The sequence below is a fragment of the Mus musculus genome, chromosome 13 (genome assembly GCF_000001635.26).
Source record: "Mus musculus strain C57BL/6J chromosome 13, GRCm38.p6 C57BL/6J".
Classification (NCBI taxonomy): Eukaryota; Metazoa; Chordata; class Mammalia; order Rodentia; family Muridae; genus Mus; species Mus musculus.
The window spans coordinates 96060873-96083767 of NC_000079.6; the positions used below are offsets into that span (position 1 = coordinate 96060873).

A 22895-nucleotide genomic window follows, 5' to 3' on the forward strand; every position below is an offset into this window, starting at 1 on the left:
CTGACTATAAAGTCTTGAGTGCCTCGAGAGAGTGTTATAAACTGCACACTTAAGACTTTTTGCCTGGAGAAGTGATTCCCAAATGTACATGCATACAAGAGACATTGTGAAAACGTTCCCAGCAGGCCACAGGGAAATGAGAAAGGAAAGATCAACAATGTGGTTCTTCCTGAGAAGTTGCTCCATGTGGAAGACAGTGTTTTGCTCTAAGGGCCTGTTCTCCCTCTTGTTCTATGTAAACATGGCTTCTGTCTTATGCATTGACAGAAGCAGAAAGAATGGAGTGTGCAGTAACAAGTATTGATAATTTACAATTATTTCTTAAGCCAACTAGATGCCTTCTGTAAATCTTCATTTAAAACATTATACTATAAAATCCAAAAGACTTGGAACCATTAATATAAAATTCCCAATGGTAGAAATAATCTTTTAGAAACATCGAACTCTGAAAAAGGGTTAGAGAAAGAAAATTCATTTGCTATAACATAGAAGAGAATAGGGATGCGTCCTGCACACATGCACAGTGACTACATAACACTGCTGTGAACTTTGTGACATCTGCATCTACTCTCTTTGATCTTGATTGACAATCCCTTGAGCCAATGAAGTGTAGCAGAAGTAGTACTCCAGAGCTTCCTGGACAAGGTCACAAAAGGTCACAATCTACACCTTCTTGAGCAGGACATGTGCTTTTGGGGGTTTACATGTGTTTGTGAGTCTGAGTAGCCTGAGGTTGTCATGTAAATGGTACCAGTAGGTGCTCTCCTGGAAAGTCCCACTCGCAATCTGATGTGTCCACAAGGGAGGATGCCTTGTGGAGTGCTGTGGGGTTGACAGCCTCAGTGGACAGGGCTGCCTTATTTCAGAACTAGCTGTTGGAAATAGTGAGTTTTAGGATTTTCTCTCTCTCTTACATTTTAATTCTCTAGCCATCTGAGAGACAGTTTAATTATTTTTCTACAGTTCTATTCCCTCAGACTGGTGCTGAGCGGGTCCTGTCAGAAAACAAGTTGTCTGTGATTGGGGAAATGTTTGAGCTTGCCATCATTCTACTGGGTGAGATCATTAAACAACGGTGAAGGTCACTAGTGTCTAAACATTGACTCTTGAACACAGTGTCCAATTTACCTTTTAATTAAACCTGTGTGTATAGTTCTACTTTAAAGGATACATCCTTTATTTACTTATTAAATTGTCAACATAGGGTCTGCAGAGGCAGCCAGAGCCAGTCTCCAACTCTCGATCTGACCCTCCTGCCTCTGCCACTCAGTGCTGGGATTAGAGGTGTGAGGAAACAATGCCTAGAGCTACATTCCTTTTGAATCTAGGTAGACTTAATCTGGGCCATTTGGCAATATGAAATTTATATCTTACGTTTCAGGTTCTTTCCTACTGTGGTTGGCAAATTCTAGCCTTCAGAAGGCATCAAAGGCATGTCCCCGCAATCCCAGTGCACCCACAAGGGCAAACCTGAAAAATGATGCCGGTATCACTGGGGAGGGGGTACTCTTTGTGATCATCCAGTTTTCATAGAATTGTTTCTCCTACGTCTCTCACTGCGGCTCCTGGCCTTCTTCCCCCACCCTAAGAACTGACCTGCTGCTGTAGCTAGGACTGGTTTCCATGAAGTAGTATCAGTTTTGTCTTGTAGCTTTCTTAAATGCCTCCTGGAACCCATGATGAATCTTATTATCATCAGCGTTCAGATCACACAGGATTTACCCACGCTTTTGCTAATCTGACAATGGCTTGGTGTTGTGGGTGAAATTCTGTGTTACTAATGGGGAATATATTGGTTTTATTCTATCTTCTCTGATCCAGCTGTTCTCTCAGCTTCAGAAACAAAATCCCGACTGACAGGTCTAAGATAAACTATGCCTTTATAAACCTTTCTAATACCCTTGATTCCTGGGTTTCCACCTTGCCCTCCACAACGAAAGAATTATTACGAATATGGCATCATGTTCAGATGCTACCTCAGTGTGCTAGTCACAGTCACACAGATCTGAGCCAGTCTTGTCACATCAGTAAACTGGAAGACATCTGTTATATCACCATGGTGATTCTGGGAATTGGGATGCTTCTGAACAGCTCACGATCCTAACCAGCATTCCCCAACGCCTAACCATCCAATGCTCTTGGATTAATTCATCTCTGTACACATTCAGAGCTTCCTTCCATTATATGCATGCCTTTACTGTGCTATGCTTTCTCTCATTTTAGTGGAAATACCTGACACAGGATCCCAGCTGGGGCGGCAATACTTTATAAGCAGTAAAGAGTGAAAAGCAAGAGGAGGTCTGCAGGTAACTCATCAGGATCAGTACTAATTCCCAAAGGATAATGGGAAGGCCAGGAGGACTTCTCATCAAGGTCAATCCCATTACTGGAGTTCTGCTAGACCATTAGTTTAGAATTAATAACCCCTCTACGGCACATTACAGAAAAGGGAGTTCGTTTTAGAGTCTAGGAGAAACTTGAATACGAGAACCTTTGCTCTCTGACCTTTCTAGAGCAGTACACATCAGAATGTCATTCACCAGCCAGAAGGGTAAGAACTAACCAGGAAAGGGAGAAGCTGTTGGCCTCAGGTCATTGCACAGGAGAAGCAAGAGGGGTGAGAGAAGCCAAAGAAAAGAGCTCAGTGCTGCCTCCTTCAACAGCCTTCCAGATGAGACTCGAGAACTTCTGGTCCATGATTGCCACTGGTCTTCTGCTCTCTATCGTATCTGATCCAATAATATTTTTCATTTAATTACCCTTAGATGAATCTAATATGAGTGTTTCTAAATTTTGTGGGAATACTCTTCCTTTCAGCCTGCTTTTGTTTGTGGACAGAATGGGAGCAAAGTTCCGCATATCCTTGTCTGACTTATATGCAAGATGGGAAAAGAGTGATGGGGGGGGGGGGGGTTGGGCAGTTCCCAGAAGCCAGGAGCTGAGTCAATTGAAACTCAGACTGTGAAATTAGATCATAATTCAGACTGTCAAATTAGAATACAAAATGTCCTGTCCTGAAGACCATAGAGGGGCACAGGATTCACTAAATGCATTATGAAACTCAGGAACCACTGCTGTATCCTAACCATGCTTTATAGGGGATGGGTAGCCTTTGCAAGGAGAAATCAGTGGGAGAGAACCCAATCCATGTAGACTGTGAGGGTCTGGCCATCTTATGTGACTCCACCATGCATCCTCCCCCACACGAAAGCCATTTCTATGCCCCACATACTGAGTTCTCGCTGTCTCTGTGGGGTCAAGTGTCTCCTCCAGGTTGGTATCATAAAAAGAAAGCTTAAGTGTAACATAGTTGGTACAGACTTAGGAGCTGGGTATAGTAGTACAGGCTTCTAATTCCAACTACTCTGGAGGCTGAGGCAGGGTATTGCAAGTTAAAGGCCATCTTGGGCCATATAGCAAGTTTGAGAACAGCTGAGCAGTTTAGCAAACATCTAGTTCAAACTAAAATGAAGAGCAATGGGCAGGAAGAAGGCTGGGGAGGGGCTATAGTTTAGTGGTAGAATGCTTGTCAGCACAAGCAGAGCTCTGGAGTCAATCATCAGAAGCACAAAATAGGCAAAAAGAACAAGAAGATGCTGGTTCCTGGATCCGAAGGTTCTTCACCATCACCCATGTGTTCTGGCTCTTTATCCAGCATTGGACTTAGCAGTGAAACTTCAGGCAAACTGTCTTCTCTGGTCTTGTTATTTTAAAACAAGAATTATAACAACATCATCATCATAGTGTTTGTGGCCACTTGAATGAGATGCCTCCTATAGGTCTCAGGCATTAAAATACTTTATTCCCTAGTTGGTGGAACTGTTTAGGAAGGACTGGAGGGATGGCTTCATCAGAGAAAGTGTGTACTAGGAGCAGGCTTTGAGGTGTCAGAATCGTACACCATTGCCCATTGCACTGTTTCCTGCTTGCTGTTTGAGATACGAGCTCTCATTTACCTGACAATGTAGACGGGATTTGCTCCAAGGAATTATTTCTAAGCAGGTCCACTTCCCCTGTATTTTTTCTTTTCCACTACCTCTGGTGAGTGGTGGGCTAGAAGGGAGGTGAAAGAGCTTAGAAAACATCAATAAAATCACTGTCTTCTGCCTCTGCTATCCTAGCTTTAGAATCATAAGCCCCAAATAATTTCTTCCCTCTATAAGTTGCTTTGGTCAAGGTGTTTTATCACAGGGATAGAAAGTAACTAATATAGGATTATTATGAGGGAAAATGAGTTATATGTGTAGATGTGTATCTGGCAATCAGTAAAACTCAGATGAACATTTGTTGCTATTATTAGCCTGGCTCCCCCTGTTTGTTAAGATAAGCCAGTGCTGCCTACTTTCAACTCTTACAAAAGCTTTGAACACACACATGCAGCTCAGAGCATTATGGCACCTACATACAGATCAGTTACACCCAAGACCATCAAGGCACAGAACCGGGGAAAATACAGAGATGGAAAGGACACTCGAAACAGGCAAACTATTCATTTTGTAGATAAAATTAAAGCTAAAATCTGCTGTGCTGATAGTTTTATGTCAACTCAACACAAGCTAAAGTCATCTGAGAGGAGAGAGCCTCAATGAAGAAAATGCCTCCATATGATCAGATTGTAGTAAGTCTGTAGGGCATTTTTGTAATTAGTGATTGATAGTAAAGGGTCCAACCCATTGTGGTGCTGTCTCTGGATGGTGGTCCTGGGTTCTGTAAGAAAGCAGGCTGAGCAAGCCAGTACATAGCACCCCTCCATAACTTTAATTTTCTCAAAGCCCACTTTTAATGATGCTTTTTAAACGCTTTAACCTCCCTTCTAGCCCACCACCCAGAGGTAGTGGAAAAGAAAGGATACAGGGGGAGTGGACCTGCTTAGAAATGGGTCTTTGGAGCAAATCCCATCTACATTGTTAGGAAATCAGCTGTTCAGTTCACAGGCCTGCAGCAGCAACTCAATCCATTCTTGGATACTTCACAGATAGACTAGCAGTCTAGTTCAGTAGTATCAGGATAGCAGCAGTGGTGGCACAACCTAGCAGGAACAGCCAGACCTCAGAAGAATCAGCATGAGTCAGCAGAAGGGGTTCGAACCAGCAGAAGCACCAGGAGAAGTTGTCTGACGTGTCTCTCTCAGTGAAGTAAAGATCAGCCACAAATGGAGCTCAACTACGCGATGTAAGGCGGACCAATACTCGTGTGTTGTTAGTGAAGACCCCTCCATCATGTGTCCTTTCACGTACTTGTTTTACCAAAACATCCTTTCACCTGTGTCCACTTCAGGAAAATACTTGTTTATGTGTTGGCCCCGGCAAAACACCAGCTGACATAACCGACTTTCCAAAGAACCCTTAAGTTTCCACTTGACTCCTCCATGACCTCTGTATCAGTGCCTGCCTCCAGGTTCCTGCCCTGCTTGAGTTCCTGTCCTGGCTTTCTTTGATGATGAACAGCACATTGAAATGTAAACCCTTTCCTTCCTAATTTTCTTTTGGTCATGGTGTTTATTGCAGCAATAGAAACCCTAAGAGACTTGCAATGGTCGCAGAGTGAATGTGGAGCCAAGAATTCAGCTCACAAAAGGGAACTTCTGATGGTAGGGTCCTTATGCTAAGATCACGACACATCAAATAGAGATGATACCCAAAGGCCACTCGAACCTGACTGGCTTTTTCTCCTTCTTTTGAGGCATCATTATCTTTCTATTGTGCATATTGTAAGTCTTCCCCATGTCAACAGCAGCCCTATATCACAGCACTCTTGGGTGGAGTGTGGTCTTGAGACCATTTTAAACAAGGCAATTTCCCAATGAGTTTATAAAATGTATCAAGGAGATGGAGTGAAATGACCCCTCACACTTCTAGACAAGTCATTTGAAGGAAACATGACACTTTAAAAAAATCACTCTCCTGTGACTTGAATACTTAAGAGCTTTAAGGAAGAATACAGTTTTCACTTTGACTTGGTGACTGAGATGGGCACAGAATGTCTCCATGTATGATGAAAAGAGGTCACCCATGGGAGATAAACAGTGTGTCCCTGAATCTTTCTTGTTAGATGGACCAGGAAGCACCCGTTGGACACAGTTGTGGGCTCCTGTTTTCTGAGATACGTGGGTAGGGCATGAGGAAAGACACATCCTAAACACAGCAAGCACTGGCCCATGGGATAGAAATTCTAAAAACAATTAGAGTTAGCATGTTAGTCTCCATAAGGAATCCAGTTAGAGTTGTCATAATGATTAAACCGAATTATAATCTGTAGATGAATTTTTAGACTGCTGGCACCTGCACAGTATTTCTTCTAGTCAATGAACATAATGCTTTTCTATTTATGATCAAATAAAAGGGGATAAAAGAGGGAACAGAGAAGCACCAGGAGCCTTTTTTCTGCTTCCTCATTTGCCCAGATGTGAGAAAGCAACGTTGTATTCCTTGAGGAAGCCCTGGTTCCTGTCACTAAAGCCAATTACTTGTGACATCACTACATAGCAATTAGAATAATAAAAGCATGTGAAACATGAATGTCTCCCCATAGACTTATGTGTTTGAATGCTTGCCAGGTAGGGAGTGACACTATTAGAAGGTGTGGTCATGTTGGAGCAGGTATGGCCTTGTTGGAGGAAGTGTGTTATTGTGGGTTTTGAGGTCTCCTATGCTCAAGCTATACCCAGGATGACAGTCTTCTTTTGCTGCCTGTCGATCCAGATGTAGCATGCTCAGCTCCTTCTCCAGCACCATGTCTGCCTGCAACAGTACCACGCTTCCCACCACGATGATCATGAACTAAACCTCTGAAAAAGTAAGCCAGCCCCAGTGAAATGTTTTCCTTTATAAGAGTGGTGGTGGTTATGGTGTCTCTTCACAGTAATAAAACCCTAAGACAGAGCTTTAGAAACATTTACTAAGCACTTGAAGGGACAATTTATACCACAGCTAAAGCCTGAGCACTGCCTCAATTGCAAGAGCATCACTATATCACTATCTGACAGTGCCCTCTTCCTATCACCATGGCAATAAGACTTTTTTTTTTTTTTTGTATCTTTGGTATTACAATAATCTCATTAACCTACTGGCTTAGAAAACTTATTACTCTGATACATAGGCTGCATCTAATAGAACTGAGAAACAGGTTAAATTTCAAGTTGGAGAACTTGTGATAAGAGCCAAATACTTTGTCTCTGTTATGGATTTTATATAGTTATTAAAATGTTGCTAATCAGGACAGAAGAGATGGCTCAGCTGTCAAGAGCATTTCATGTTCTTCTAGAGCATCCGAATCCAGTTCCAGCATCCACAGTGGGCAGCTCACAATGGCTTGTAAGTCCAGCATCCACAGTGCGCAGCTCACAATGGCTTGTAAGTCCAGCATCCACACTGGGCGGCTCACAATGACTTGTAAGTCCAGCATCCACACTGGGCGGCTCACAATGGCTTGTAAGTCCAACTCCAGGGGGCTGAAGCCCCCCTGGCCTCTGTGGACACACACACACACACACACACACACACACACACACACACACACCTTAGAATGCTGGAGATCATTTTACTTGGATTTCTTACAGTTTTTAGGCTGATGGTGTTGGAATAGTTTGTTGAAATCTTGAATGAGAACAAAATACAAATTTTAGAATTCCATAGGACCTTTAGGATAGGAATGCTATACAAATTTTAGAGCTAGCATGTTAATCTCCATAAGGGATCCAGCTGGGGTTGTCATCATGATTCAACTGGAGTATAACCTGTAGAAAAATTTTTTGACTGCTGCCACCTGAACAATATTATCTTCCAGTCCACAAAAATGCTTTTCTATTTATTTATGACTTCAATTTCAGTAACCATTTTCAGTTTTCTGAATGCAAGTTTTTCATTTGTCAGTTTTTCTCCTAAGAAATTTGTCACTTTTTAAAAAAGATTTTATTTCTTTTATCTATACAAGTACACTGTCTCTGTCTTCAGACACACAATTCGTCGCTTTTGAATAAAATGTTACGAATAGGCATGATTTCTTAATTTTAATGCGTTTTAGGTGGTTAAAATAATGGTCACACAATTGATTTTTGATTCTGTATTGACAGATAATATCTTTCCAAAGCCATATGGAAGGTCACATGGTAGATGTGACGAGCTAAGGTATTGTCCTATTAGAAGATCGCTGCTGTCATGACACAGGGTGAAGGTGGTCATATGGGGATAGAGGCAGAAACTGGACAACCCAAGAAACTGAGAAATGCTAATAGACATTAGACGCTAGTAGAGGCTAGGAGAGAGTCTCAAGGGGACTCCTAAAGATGTTGGGCTTCTTTCTCTCTCTCTCTCTGTCTCTCTCTGTCTCTGTCTCCCTCTCTCCCTCTCCCTCTCCCCCTCCCCCTCCCCCCCCCCCTCTCTCTCTCTCTCTCTCTCTCTCTCTCCCTCTCTAACTGTAGTCAGGAGAAAACAGTTTCCCTCGATTTAATCACCTAGTGGGTGGGACTTTGTTATAGCAGCCTCAGGAAGCCAGGATGCTGCTAAACTTGCTCACTGATTTTAATAGTTATATAGTTTAATAGTTTTATCATGGAGTCCTGAGGTATGCTATAAAGGAGCTCCTTTCAAGCCTCCTCCTCCATGTCCCCGCCCTGGGCGACTGCTGGAGCTGCTACATGATTACATACGTGTTAACACTGCAACAAAGTCAACTTGATGAAATATTGTGTGACCTGTAACAGAGTTGGGAAAAAAAAAAACACTAAAACCAGAAGGTAGCAAATGACCCAGGCAGGCTGCTTATGTCCTGCGACTTTGTCTCCTGTTTATATTCTAGGTGTGATCATCAGCACAGAAAGACACAGAAGTACTAGATAATGAATATGAATACAATTTTTTTGTAGATGATGACTGATTTTTTTTAAGCTATTCCAGTCCATGGTATAATTACATTATTAGACATGGTAACCGAAGTACTTAACAACAAAATTTAAAACACAGACTTATTTCCTTCTCCTGTTCTGAAAACATAGGTATGAGTAACATTATGATTATACAAGTTATTTTAAGAAACACACACACACACACACACACATACACCAATTGATGAAAAAGAGGTCATGAATTTGAATAGTCTTGTCTTGTTTTGTTTTTATTTGTGTTTGGTTGGTTGGTTTGGTTTTGCTTTTTTTTTTTTATGATAGAGCTTTCCTATGTAGCCCTGGGGTATATGGAACGCACTCTGTCCACTATGCTGACCTGGAACCCAGAGATTCTCCTGCTTCTTCCTCCCAGCAGGTATTAAAGCATCCATCACCACCACCAGCTGGAGGCCATAGATTTGAAAGAGAGCACGGAGGGGTATATGGCAGGGTGTAGAGAAGGAAATTGAATCTGATGTGTGCTCCACCCTCCCCCCGAAGCCCAGCATATCCTTCACACTACCACTGCCAGGAACCTTCTCTTAGTTCTGAGCCAGAAGTCCACACCAGCTTCAAGCATCTCCTTCTTCCTTTCCTCTTTCCTCTCTTTATCTCCAGGCAGCTGAGCCTTTTCCTACTCAACACACTTACCTGATGGCTTTCCCCTCTTTCCTGAAAAAATCTGACCAAAGATCCATCCTAGCCCATAAGGTCCTCTTCTCTCTTGCCTTCAACATGCCATCCGATCCTTGGGGCTCAGTTTTACCTGTCTGACGGACATCTCCCCAACTTCCACATGTAATGGTTTGGATAGATATGGCCCCCATAGACTCATGTGTTTGAATGCTTAGCCCACAGGGAGTGACACTATTAGGAGGTATGGCCTTGTTGGAATGGGTGTGGCCTTGTCGGAGGAAGTGTGCCACTGTGGGGGTGAGCTTTGAGGTCCTATGCTCAAGCTCCACCCAGTGCGGAAGAGACCTCCTGCAGGCAGCCTGCAGAAGGCAGTCTCCTCCTGCTATCTTTGGGTAAAGATGTAGAACTCTCAGATCCTCCAGCACCATGCCTGCCTGGAGGCTGCCATGCTCCCACCATAATGATAATGAGCTGAGCCTCTGAAACTCTAAGCCAGCCCCAGTTAAATGTTGTCCTATATAAAAAGTTGCCTTGGTCATGGTGTTTCTTCACAGCAATAGAAACCCAAACTAAAATACCATCTCTAGGGTTAGATCTGTAGGCAGCCCCGGTATTGCTTCCAAAAGTTTCCTGGATGGTTTCTCTCAAACATCTTGCTTGACATCTCAAATATAATGAAAATGTACTGGCTACCACTTATCTGCTAGATTCTAAGTTAAGGGTCACCTGTAGGAAGACACTGTTAGGTATTCTTAGTTCTTGCCTATAGTTTTCTGCGCATGAGTTCCCCTGCTCTTACCACCTCAACTGAGCTGAAGTAGAACCTGGGATTACCATGCATTTGTGCTCTTTCTCAGTCTGCTGTCTTTAGCCTCATTTCTGCATTCCAAATTCTACCCAGAATTCAAGCCAAGTTCAAATGCTATGCTTTTCTGAGGCCCTTCTTTAATCCACTTCTGCTGCAGATAGAATAAATCCCTGCCCTGGCTCCCATACCTTGTGTGCAGCGTCCATATCTGGCTGATCTTTGTATGTCATGTGGTAGACTATATGTAATGCCTTGCACAGATTTATTAATAATGTGGTGAATGGATGGACTCACCCTTGCTGTGTCCTTTCTGTGTGAAAGATGCTGTACTAACAGCTAGATTTCATATAGACACTGTTAATTGAACTTCTCCCTTTGTTGTATTACAACTTTTTCTTCATAGATCTTCATATTAGTTCTTTGAGAATTTTGTCCAATGAGTTGAATTTTGACCATATCTATCCCTCCTCCATTTCCTCCCAAATCTACAAACCCTTCCCACCCAATTCCTCTCCTCTTTTTTTTTTAAATCTCATTAAATTCCAGTTGCATTGAAGCTGTATTCATGGCTACGTGTTCTTCAACTGGAGCATGCTAGAGCTACCAGTGGCAACACTGAAAACCAAATGATGCTCTGCCTCCCAGAAGCAATCAATTCCCAATAGCTCCTCAGCTGGGGGTAAGACTTCATGTCCATCTCCTCTCATACCACAACTAAGCAGGAAATAAACACAATAAGATGGGAGGAAGGCACTGGGTAGCGGCATGGCACGCACTTCTTACCTCTGTGGTCTATCCCCGGGTAGGCATGTGTGTTTACGTGAAGTTGACCCCCACAGCGAGACTTGGTTTTGTTCCAGTGAGCAGCGTGATTCATACAGTTTTCAAACAGCTAGTCTAACACAATTGTACCATTTATTTCTGGTCTAACTATGTTCTCCTGAGAAAACAAAATTACTCAGAGAAAATTCATTACATTTCATGGGGCTGGATAAGCAGGGCAAAATGATCTGAAGGAACCATATTCTAATTGCATCACCATGACACTGGCACCAAGAAGCTATTTCCACAAAATAAAGTCACACTAAGCCCTGCACACTTGGAACCCACACCAGGATTTGTGCCTGTGAATGTGGTTAGAGATGTGAGATTCCCCACACTGTGAAGGAAAAGGCATAAAATATATAGCTACTGTCTATTAGTGCAAAAAAATGTATATCCTTCAGCTGTTGATATTGGCTGTTAGAAAACAAAAAAAAAACAAAGAACTACCTCTCCTGAAATGGTTTGTAGCACCATTTGCCCATGGTCATTACTGTATGCTGGTAAGTAAGGCAAACATTTCCACTCTGTGCTGCTATTTCCCCAAGCTCCCACCCTGGCAACTGTTTAATCCTTACCACAACTGCCAGGGATGTTGGTGGGGAAACCTAAAAGCGAAAGAACAGGGTTCAGTGTGTACCACTCAATGTGAGGGTTACACCTCCAGCCTCAGCAGGCTGATTCCAGATCTGCAATGCCCAAACCACACACTCACAATATCCCCAGGCCTTGCAAATGCCATTATGTCTTAGAAACGCTGGGCTAGATGATGTAGTTTTAAAATTCACATTTTGAATAAGAAAGCATGGTGAGATGGGGTAAGACACACATACCAAATTCTGATACACTGATTCCTAAGCTCTGGCCAGCACTGGATGTGACTCCAATAAAGAGAGACAAGGAGATCAATGAGTTGTATGCTAATACCAGGCTCCTAGAAGACCTGGTATTAGCATACAACTCTCTCTACTCTCCCTTTACCAACACAGGCAGTAGCAAAGTCATCCAGATAAATTTTAATGCCAGATGATCAAATGATAAATTATTATTATTATTTTAGTATCAGTATGTCCCAAATATCACACATGGCATTTTTATGGGAAAAATTGCACTATTATTTCTACACTTTAAATTTAAGTAGATTGTGTGAGAGTTCAAGTTTATCTGAACTCTAACTTCCCCTTATGCTGGAATATCTGGAGAGTTGTATCGAGTGGCAAATAGAGAGGAACATAGCAGGCTGAATTATGTAGTTTAAGGCTATTCCTAAGAGTTCACACTAGCCTGCATACTAACTAGTCATGGATAGGATGTGGAATATCAGAACACAAATGGCAAGCAGGCTGTGGGGACAAGAGAATTCATCACAAGAAGGGAGCCCAGAAGATAAAAGAACAGCTATAGATGGGGACCATGTCCCAGTGAGTAAAGAAGCTAAAACGTTGAAGCCTTCAATCTATGGTGTATCAATTCCAAACTCTTAAATCGTTTTTTTTTTTTCTGACCATAGGAAAAAAATTAAGCTGCTGATGTAAGGCTTTTAACTGAGGCACGGTCATTAGTCTTGTTTGAGTCTAGAGAAACAGAATTACAGTAATGGACCAAAAGGTCAAATCGCCAGCATCCTTAGCCCACTTGGCTACGCGCCTGGCATTGATCTTCATGTCTTGGATGTGTGCCATGGGGTCCTGGCTGGAGAGTTAAGCTCATACGCACTTTGCTGTTTATCAACAGATCTAATTATTCAGCTTCTTACACCACAGCACAGAGCATCAAAGGATGAATCAGGCACAGTTCAGATGGCAGCACGGACAGGAGAGAAAGGGCACGGAGGGAAAGGATAGCACTGAGGCTGTGCTGAGCCATCAGGGCGTGGTCTTAGTTGTGTGTCTGTTTTATAGTGTGTTAACATTTCAGGAAACAAAAGCTCACCATGTTAGTTACCACCGTTGGGAGGCAATTCCCATCTCTCCCACTAAGCTACACCCCACCCTAAGAGGTTTGTAATTTGTTTATGGTTTTCTTCATTTGTTTTTGCTTTTGCTTTTTTGAGACATTTAGAAAGTATGTAAATCACATTGACTTCCATAGTTCTAGCAAAAGAGCTTTGGCTCTAACAGCTTATTTTATCCTCACCCCCTAAAAACCTCCAAAAAGTTCTCATTTAGCAAAAAATTCTACCAGCAAGTGACATTTTATGATTATCTGATTCCACATAAATTAATAATTAACTGCTGAATATTTGAGGTCTTATGTTAGCCCCCTCTGGCTTTTAAGAAACATATTTCATTGAAACCAAATCCTTCCTTCAAATGCTGCCCAGGGAAAGAAACCAAAGTCACCAATCTGGCATATTCATGAGAGGTCAAAATAGTAAAACCAGGGCCCTGAGTTAGTCTGAAATTGCTTAGGGGACGCTGCAAGAGGAGCCATGACTGACTAAGAGCAGAGCCCATCTGGACCCTGAATTCTGGGAAGCTTCTGGCAACAGGCAGAGAAAGAGAGAAAATAGCTCTCATCTGTGCAGGGATGATCATCAGTTCCAGCATCCCTCTGAACACAGAAAATTAATGTAGTCTCTCTCTCTCTCTCTCTCTCTCTCTCTCTCTCTCTCTCTCTCTCTCTGTGCGTGTGTGTGTGTTAGTTCTGTGATGTGTTAAATTATCCCATTTTTAATTGTTTCTATGGAATGGCGCTGGGTCATGAACCCAGGTCCTCAAGCTCACATGGGCTCTTGTACCAATTCATATCCTTACCCTATTCTTTTGCTTGTTTTGTTGTTTATTTGTTTGGCTTGACTTTTTGTTTTTGAGGCAGTCTATGTAGCCCAGGCTACCTTTGAACTCTGATTCTCTTGTTTCAGCTTCCCACAAGCTCACACTAAGCTTAGGAAATATAGTAGACCATGCCTACCTAGAGATGGACCTACCATGGGATGGTGCACATTCCCAGAGATGTACAGTAGGCATCCTAGTAGACCTACTGTGGAATAGAGGGCATCCCCAGGGGTGTGAGCCATTATCATTCTCTTTTCTATACACTTTGCATCGATTGCACATTACCAGATGTTTTAAGAATGTGGCCTGAAGCTCTGGCTACTTTCTGTCCCATCAGATCAGTGGATGGACCAGTGTTTTGCAGGCAACTTTGGTCAAGCTCTTTTCTGGTGTCAGAAACATTTCTCCTCAGGAGAATGCAAAGAACTAGAGGACTATATTGGTGATAGATTGTTTAATCTTATTTTCTTGTTTGGCAATAATGAATCCAAATAAGATTTTGCTAGTATAGGCATACAGGCTGTACTTCATGAGCTAATAATTTTAAAATTCAATTAAGATTGAGGTGACAGCTAGGAGGCTAAACAGAGCCAGAGGGCATATTCACAGCCCAGATAAAAGCCCATCAAAGACACTGAAGTAGACACGGAGGACAAAGAGACCATTCCCCAGGAGACACAGCTATGGATCCCCAAATACAGCAAACACGATAAGGGTATACAACACAGCAATCAAATTTCAGAGCACACCCAGGGTGCCAAATAATCAAAAATTTGGAATAAACTTGAAAGAGAACAATCACACTCAAGTCTAAGCAGCAACAGTGGGATTTTACATATTTTACCAACAATGGCACAATGTAAGGCATTGTTAACAGCTATATAAAATTTTTTCTCATTTAAGACACCAGTCAGATCTAGTGCTCTTACTCCTGACATACAGATATCAAAACTGAGGAATGGAATTGTTTAACTTGCCAATCATCCTACATCAGTAAAAGATTTTTTCCATGTCCATCTGACTTTTTAAGCCTCTCATCTGATTCACTTCTCACACTACACCGCTACCATAGTAGTTTCCCCAAACCCCGATTTAACAGTCTGTTCTTTCTCAGTTCAGGATAAAAGCAATTCCTTTTCTTGATGTAAAGGTCTTTCCCAGTACGGGTCTACAGCTTGACCTCTGTCAGCTCTTCAACAACTCCTAGTGAACTCCTCACAGGGCCCGTGCTTGTCGACAGCAACATTATCTTCCTAGAGCATCACTCTTCTTAACTGCCCAGGGAGCTCTGCATCATCCTTCAAATACCTGCTCAGATGTTACTTCCTAGATGAGTTTTTGTAAGTTCTCAAAGGCAGACCCAATGACTCTGTGCTCTATCCTACAGTATTATACTCACGATCATAGAGAGAACAGTGTATTAAAATCCACCTTATTACAAGTTACACCGGGGGGAAAAACCCAAATAGCAAAGATCAGAAAATACCTTGCAAAGCACTTCACTCATAGCAGGTGCTCAATTAATGTCTTGTGACTTGGATGTCCTTGTTACTTCCATTTTTAACAAAAAATTACTTCTCTTGGCTGGAGGGATGGCTCAGTGGTTGAGAGCACTGGCTTCTCTTTTGCAGGACCCAAGTTTGGTTCCTAGCACCCACATAAGGGTGTCTCGCATCTGTCTGTTAACCCCAGTCCCAGGGAATCTGAAAGCCTCTTCTGGACTTTTCAGGCACTGCATTCACATGTACATACTAACACCTCCGTAGACATAGGATGCTTTTAACCTTGACTTTTCTTTGACAGTCTTATACACATATGCAATATGCAATAGTTATATTAGCCCCCATTGCCTTGTTTTATCACCCCCTTCTTTTCTTATGAACCCTGTTTCCTCCCAGTTAGGCTCCCTCTGATTGTTCCCTCCTTCAGCAACCATCAGCAGTCAACAGGGCCTCAAGGAGGGGTGAGGTCTCATGGACACCTCCTTTCTCTGTGATGGAAGGGTGAAGGGCCTGGTCTTGTGCAGCTATCCATAGCTGCTGTGTATTCGTGATGGCAATGGCCATGCTGTATCTGAATGGTAGCATCCCAGGCCATTCTTTCCCATTGTCCACGTCTTAAATTCTGTCCTCTCCCTCTTCTAAGATGTTTCCTGATCCGTAGGAGGAGGACATTTTCATTTTCTTTAACACCATTCAGTTCTTCTTGTCCATTAGCCTACTTCTTTCCTAATTATGCTTTTTAAAACTCATTTCTTCAAAATTACTACTGAACGTGACAATTAGGGATTATAGATGCAGTTTGCCTTGAAAAAGTCAAGGATTCTTTCCAGCTTCTGGCTATTATAAATAAGGCTGCTATGAATATAGTGAAGCATGTGTCCTTCTTACATGTTGGAGCATCTTCTGGGTATATGCCTAGGAATGGTATTGCTGGATCTTTCGGTAGAACTATGTCCAACTTTCTGAGGAACCACCAAACTGATTTCCAGAGTGTTTGTACAAGCTTGCAATCTCACCAGCAATGGAGGATGTTCCTCTTTCTCCACATCCTCGCCAGCATCTGCTGTCACCTGCATTTTTGATCTTTTTTTTTTAATTAGGTATTTTCTTCATTTACATTTCCAGTGCTATCCCAAAAGTTCCCCATACCCTCCCGCCCTCCCCTACCCACCCACCCCACTTCTTGGCCCTGGCATTCCCCATGTACTGAGGCATATAAAGTTTGCAAGACCGAAGGGCCTCTCTTTCCACTGATGGCCGACTAGGCCATCTTCTGATACATATGCAGCTAGAGACAAGAGCTCCGGGGTACTGGTTAGTTCATATTGTTCCACCTATAGGGTTGCAGATCCCTTTAGCTCCTTGGGTACTTTCTCTAGCTCCTCCATTGGGGGCCCTGTGATCCATCCAATAGCTGACAGTGAGCATCCACTTCTGTGTTTGCTAGGCCCCGGCATAGTTTCACAAGAGACAGCTATATCAGGGTCCTTTCAGCAAAATCTTGCTAGTGTATGCAATGGTGTCAGCGTTTGGAGGCTGAATTTTTTTTATCTTAGCCATTCTGACTGGTGTGAGGTGGAATTTCAGGGTTGTTTTGATTTGCATTTCCCTGATAACTAAGGATATTGAATTTTTTTTAGGTGCTTCTCAGCCATTTGGTATTCCTCAGTTGAGAATTCTTTGTTTAGCTCTGTACCCCATTTTTCAATAGTGTTGTTTGGTTTTCTGGAGTCAAATTTCTTGAGTTCTTTATATATATATATATATACACACATATATATATATATTGGATATTAGTCCCATGTTGGATTTAGGATTGGTAAAAGATCTTTTCCCAATCTGTTGGTTGCCTTTTGGTCTTATTGACAGTGTCCTTTGCCTTACAGAAGCTTTGCAGTTTTATGAGGTCCCATTTGTTGATTCTTGATCTTACAGCACAAGCCATTGCTATTCTGTTCAGGAATCTTTCCCCTGTGCCCATATCTTCGAGGCTCTTCCCCACTTTCTCTTCTATAAGTTTCAGTGTCTCTGGTTTTATGTGGAGTTCTTTGATCCACTTAGACTTGAGCTTTGTACAAAGAGATAAGAATGAATCAATTCGCATTCTTCTACATGCTAACCACCAGATGTGCCAGCACCATTTGTTGAAGATGCTGTCTTCTTTCTACTGGATGGTTTTAGTTCCCTTGTCAAAGATCAAGTGACCATATGTGTGTGGGTTCATTTCTGGGTTTTCAATTCTGATCCTTTGATCTACCTGTCTGTCACTGTTCCAGTACCATGCAGTTTTTATCACAATTGCTCTGTAGTACAGCTTGAGATCGGGAATGATGATTCCACCAGAGATTCTTTTACTGTTGAGAAGAGTTTTTGCTATCCTAGGACTTTTGTAATTCCAGATGAATTTGCAAATTGCCCTTTCTAACTCTGTGAAGAATTGAGTTGGAATCTTGATGGGGATTGCATAGAATTTGTAGATTGCTTTCGGCAAGATAGCCATTTTTAGTATATTAATCCTGCCAATCCAAGAGCATGGGAGGTGTTTTGATCTTCTGAGATTGTGTTCGATTTCTTTCTTCAGAAACTTGAAGTTCTTATCATACAGATCTTTCACTTCCTTAATTAGAGTCACTCCAAGATATTTCATATTATTTGTGACTATTGTGAAGAGTGTTGTTTCCCTAATTTCTTTCTCAGTCTGTTTATCCTTTGTGTAGAGAAAGGCTACTGATTTGTTTGAGTTAATTTTATATCCAGATACTTCAGTTGTTTATCAGGTTTAGGAGTTCTCTGGTGGAATTTGGGGGTCACTTATATATACTATCATGTCATCTGCAAATGGTGATATTTTGACTTTGTCCTTTCCAATTTGTATTCCTTTGATCTCCTTTTGTTGTCTAATTGCTCTGGCTAGGACTTTCTTTTTTTTTTTTTTCTTTTGTACTGTTATTTTATTACTGTTATTTATTTTGTTACGTCCATATATATAAAACATAACAGGGGAAAAAAATCAACAAATTTATAAAATAAGTTGAAAATGTTTGGATGAAAAAGAACACGGGAGATTTGCCTTCATGTCTGTAAATCTCTCAATATGCTGTTGGTCTTGCATCTTAAGTATCAAGGAAAGATATCTAGCTTGAAACAAAAGTTGGCATGCTGCAAGGTTAAGCTGCAGTTAGTTTGGTGATGGGCCAGAAAACAACAGATTCTTTCGATCTTATCCTAAAATATTGGCTATAATAAATGCTGATATGTCAAAACACAAGCTTTTATCAGAACAGCAAGAAAACCTGAGTGAATGAATATAACTTACCTCCAAGTTCTAGGGAAGAAGGTAAGCCATTAAATACTGTGTTTACCACTGTTCCCCCGAAGCACTATCCTAAGCATGCAGGAGGGGGTTAAGAGCAGCTACAATCAATTAGATCTACTCAGAGGTAAGGTCAAGGCCAAGAATAGGAAACTGCCTGAAGAAATTCTCCTGCAGCCAGTACCATTTCAGAGAATGCCTATTTATGCTAGGAGATAATATGGCCTACATGTTCTTTTCATTCAAAAGGACATTCCCAGGTTCAACTTTGCTGAAAAAGAGGCACCCCTGCACCTGCTACCAAGAACACCTAGGAAACAGGATAAGCCGAGTATAAAGTTATTTAGCAAGCACATGCTAGCTATTCCAGTTTGAACTCTACCAACTATAAATGTGAAAGGAATAAAACATTGACAATGGCATTGTTCCTCGAGGTGAGGAACAAAAAGAGGAATTAGGCACTCTCTCAATTCTATATGGAGAACTTCTGTCTCAAGCTAGGCAGGAGAGAAGAGTAATATCAAAGGCTGACCAGTTCATTTAAAGACCAATATGTGGGGAGGCAGGGCACCAGGAAGAAAGCTAAAAAAGGACATTGTATGGGCCTGATTAGGAAGTGAGTCTAAGGTAGCCACACCAAAGGGGCCCATCTTGTGACTCTCGCAGCAATCTGGTGGCAAAATAGTTCAGGACATTTTCAATCCAGAGAAATGTATAAAAATATTAAAGTTAATTCAACAAATTAACACCAAGCTTCTAACGGAAGGACTCGCCTCAGCTCTGCAATCAGAGGTACTCACTTTTCATCAATTATGTGCAGTATTTGTTAGGAAAAAAAAAGTAACAAATGTAAAGATTTGCTTTATTTCTATTGGAGGAAGGAATAGGAAGATATAACTGTTATCCAATCTGCTGTCCACTGTGTACACACATACCCACACACATACATATACATACACACCAAAAGTTCCACCCCCCAAAAAAACAAAAACCACCCTCAAACTGTACCAATACTTCATATTTTGACCAAAAGAACAGATCCTGGGAAGATAGATCCTGGGAAGAAGTGCAAAATGCAAAATCAAATGACCGAGAACTGCTGAGCAGACAGCATCATTAATATACAAAATATTTATATTACTGAACTAATAACAGGTGTGTTCTCCATGTCTGTAAAACTTTGGAACAACAGAGCTGATTGTTAAATCTAGTCCATGCCAGCTTCCAAAACCCAGAGGATTTTAGTTAGCTTCATTTTTCGATGCTTCATCAAAATTTTCTACAAGATCTGGAACATCATCATCCTCTTCATCGATGTCTTCTGGTTTGGGCGCTTTACTATCCAATACTTGCCGTGGGAACTGTTCAGCTAACTTTCTAAGGCTCGTTAAGCTGTCAGCACCAAGCTGACTTAATATCCCAGGAAGCATTTCTGTGATTGGTTTGGCTTCTGCATGACCAGTAATTGCAAAGGTGTTAGCGGAGAGGGAAGCTTGGACTTTGGGATTGTTGAAATGAATAACCGTGCCATCGTCTTTAATCATATTCACCTCTTCAATACCAGCTATATTGTTCACAGCCAGTTTCTTTAGTGAACTCTGAAGCTTTTTGTCATCAGCAGTAGCTGTCCTATGTACCACCTTCTTCTTCCTGCGAGCTGTACCCTTGCCCCCTATCCGGACCTGAGCTTGAAGTTTGGCTAACTTTTCTTGATTCATGCTGTTGCAAATCGAGTCTCTTTGGAATCCCAAACAGAAATCTAACCTAGGACTTTCTTAACAGAGGATTGGATACAGAAAATGTGGTACATTTACACAATGGAGTATTATGCAGCTATTAAAAACAGTGAATTTATGAGATTCTTAGACAAATGGATGAATATGGAGGATATCATCCTAAGTGAGGTAACCCAGTCACAAAAGAACACACATGATGTGCACTCACTGATAAGTGGATATTAGCCCAGAAGCTCAGAACCCTTCTATAGGTTCAACGGGGGAACAAAATACCCATGGATGCAGTTACAGAGACAAAGTTTGGAGCAGAGACTGAATGAACAATCATCCAGAGATTGCCCCACTTGGGGATCCATCCCATAAATAATCACCAAACTCAGGCACTATGGCAGATGCCAACAAGAGCTTGAGGACAGGAGCCTGATATAGCTGTCTCCTGAGGGGCTCTGTCAGTGCCTGGCAAATACAGAAGTGGATGCTCACAGTCATCCATTAGACCTAGCACAGGGTCCCCAATGAAGGAGCTAGAGAAAGTGCCCAAGGAGCTAAAGGGGTTTGCAGCCCCATAGGAGGAACAACAATATGAACTAACCAGCACCCCCAGATCTCCTTGGAACTAAACAAACAAACAAACAACAACAACAAAAAAAACATGTTCTCAGTCCCATATTGAACTTGAGTTGTAAGAGGTGAGTCCACTCTCAAAATGGAGATCTATGATCCAAAGAAAGCAGAGCAGCCGAGGAGGCTGTTTATTGGTGGTCTGAGCTTGGAAACCACAGATGATAGCTTAAGAGAACATTTTGAGAAATGGGGCACACTTACAGACTGTGTGATAATGAGAGAGCCCCAAACAAAACGTTCCAGAGGCTTTGTTTTTGTGACCCAGAAAACTCTCGGGTTGAAGAGGTGGATGCTGCACTGTGTGCTTGGCCACACAAAGTTGATGGGCATGTGGTGGAACCAAAAAGAACTGTTTCTAGGGAGGATTCTGTAAAGCCTGGTGCCCATTTAACGGTGAAGAAAATTTTTGTTGGTGGTATTAAAGAGGATATGGAAGTCTATAACCTGAGAGACTACTTTGAAAAGTATGGCAAGATTGAAACCATAGAGGTTATAGAAGCCAGGCAGAGTGGGAAAAAGAGAGGATTTTCTTTTGTAACTTTTGATGATCATGACACAGTTGATAACGTTGTTGTTCAGAAAGACCACACTATTAATGGGCATAATTGTGAAGTGAAAAAGGCCCTTTCTAAACAAGAGATGCAGTCTGCTGGATCACAGAGAGGTCGTGGAGGTAGATCTGGCAACTTTATGGGTCGTGGTGGAAAGTTAGGAGATGGTGGAGGAAACTTTGGTAGAAGAGGCGGCTATTGTAGTGGAGGTGGGGGCAGCAGAGGTAGTTATGGAAGTGGTGATGGTAGATATAATGGACTTGGAGGTGATGGTGGCAACTATGGTAGTGGTCCTGGTTACAGTAGTAGAGGAGATTATGGAGGTGGTGGACCAGGATATGGAAACCAGGGTGGCAGATGTGGTGGTGGTGGAAGAGGATATGATGGTTACAGTGAAGGAGGAAATTTTGGTGGAGGTAACTATGGTGGTGGTGGGAACTATAGTGGACAGCAACAATCAAATTATGGACCCATGAAGGAGGGCAGTTTTGGTGGAAGAAGCTCAGGCAACCCCTATGGTGGTGGCTATGGATCTGGAGGTGGAAGTGGTGGATATGCTAGCAGAAGGTTTTTAAATAAAACAGAAACGGCTACAGTTCTTAGCAGGAGAGAGAGCGAGGTGTTGTCAGGAAAGCTGCAGGTTACTTTGAGCCAGTCGTCCCAAATATCATTAGAGAACTGTAAAAATCTGCCACAGAAGGAACGATGATCCACAGTCGGAAAAGTCACTGCAGCTTAAACAGGAAAGCCTTCTTGTTCAGGACTGTCATAGCCACAGTTTGCAAAAAGTGCAGCTACTGATTAATGCAATGTAGTGTCAATTAGATGTACATTCCTGAGGTCTTTTATCTGTTGTAGCTTTTTATTTTCATTACATCATGTATATTGCCCTGTAAATTGTGGTAGTGGTACCAGGAATAAAAAATTAAGGAATTTTAAACTTTTCAATATTTGTGTAGTTCAGTTTTTCTACATTTTAGTACAGAAACTTTAACAAAATGCAGTTTTGAAGGTGTTTCCTTGTGAGTTAACAAGAAGCTCATTGTTAATTATGACTTTGTATGAATTTTGCTAAAGTTAACTGTAAAGAAACACCCACTGACTTGCAATTTAAGGGGAAATCTATTCTCCCCATTTCCAAAATGATGATGAATGGGTGCTGACATGTGGAGAGAATAGATATTTGTATGTTTGCACTGTGTGTTTTAGATAATTAGAATTGGGAAATAAAAAATAGTGTATTTG

The 22895-nt window shown here is 41.8% G+C and overlaps 1 protein-coding gene and 2 pseudogenes across 1 annotated transcript in view; 1 reads left to right on the plus strand and 2 right to left on the minus strand.

Annotated features, from left to right (window-relative positions):
• Window positions 1–22895, minus strand: part of Sv2c (synaptic vesicle glycoprotein 2c) — a 173135-nt gene that overhangs the window by 101430 nt on the left and 48810 nt on the right. The gene's annotated exons all lie outside the window — the stretch shown is intronic.
• Gm20075 (predicted gene, 20075) lies at window positions 18361–20503 on the minus strand (annotated as a pseudogene).
• On the plus strand, window positions 21132–22240 carry Gm17190 (predicted gene 17190; annotated as a pseudogene).